The following is a 1,019-nucleotide window of genomic DNA, read 5'->3' on the forward strand; positions in this document are numbered from 1 at the left end:
TTATGATATTAGCTCAAATAAATTGACTTTTAGCTGTTCGGACAAAATATACGTGCAAAATTTATATTATATATATGCGGATATCATAAAAACTACTATTCCTACAAAGATACGTGTCATCAACTACTTTAAAGTACATTAAATCAGCTTAATTTTGAGTGCTAGCAGACATATGAACGTCTTATAGTTCTAGAGATATATTCTTTCAAAAATCAAAACTTTATCCGAACAACTAAAAATCAACATTTTGTAAATTTATTTTGTGTAATATCAAGAAACCGAAGATAAGCATAGATAACTCCGACGAAGATAAAAATCATAAATTACATTAAACTAGCTTTAATTTGAGTGCTAATAGACATATATACGTCGAATAGTTCCTGAGATATAGATTTCACAAAATAAATTACGGATTTTTTAAGTACATTTCTTATGAAATGTTGTTGTTTAAAAAACTATGTCTCCTTAACTATTAAACTTAAATAACTCTATTAAGGCTCATATTTTAGCAAATTTATTCGGCTTTAAATGATGTTCTTTAAAGTTTTCTAGTGTTGTTGGTAATATTAATGATATAGAGCTCCGAAATGAAAAATTAATTTTTTTGTACCGTTTTCGAAACAACCGCCATTTTGTATTCCCCCTACCTATACTTGGTAGACTCATCATTTTTTACTAGTAATTATACACAGTTTTAATTGAAGTAATCAAAAGTTGGGGTGAAAAAACTACCTTTTCTTGTACTAATTGTTCATATAGAAATAAAGTTGTTTCCTCGCAGTGGGACTACAATTATATTGGCAAAATTAAATATATATTGATACAAAAATATCCATGTTTTATTCTGCTCTCGCACTACCGAAGTTACAAGCAGCAAATGAAAATAAATCATATCCTCAAAACCGAAAATTTCACTTTCTAAAATCGGATAATAATTTAAATATCGACATAACACTGCCTTACTTCCGTGGTATTATTACCTCGACAGATAACTGTCTTTGTGTAAACGATTTATAAGT

The sequence above is a fragment of the Halyomorpha halys genome, unplaced genomic scaffold (assembly GCF_000696795.3).
Source record: "Halyomorpha halys isolate HHAL.00 unplaced genomic scaffold, Hhal_1.1 Scaffold2.1, whole genome shotgun sequence".
In the NCBI taxonomy this organism is placed as follows: Eukaryota; Metazoa; Arthropoda; class Insecta; order Hemiptera; family Pentatomidae; genus Halyomorpha; species Halyomorpha halys.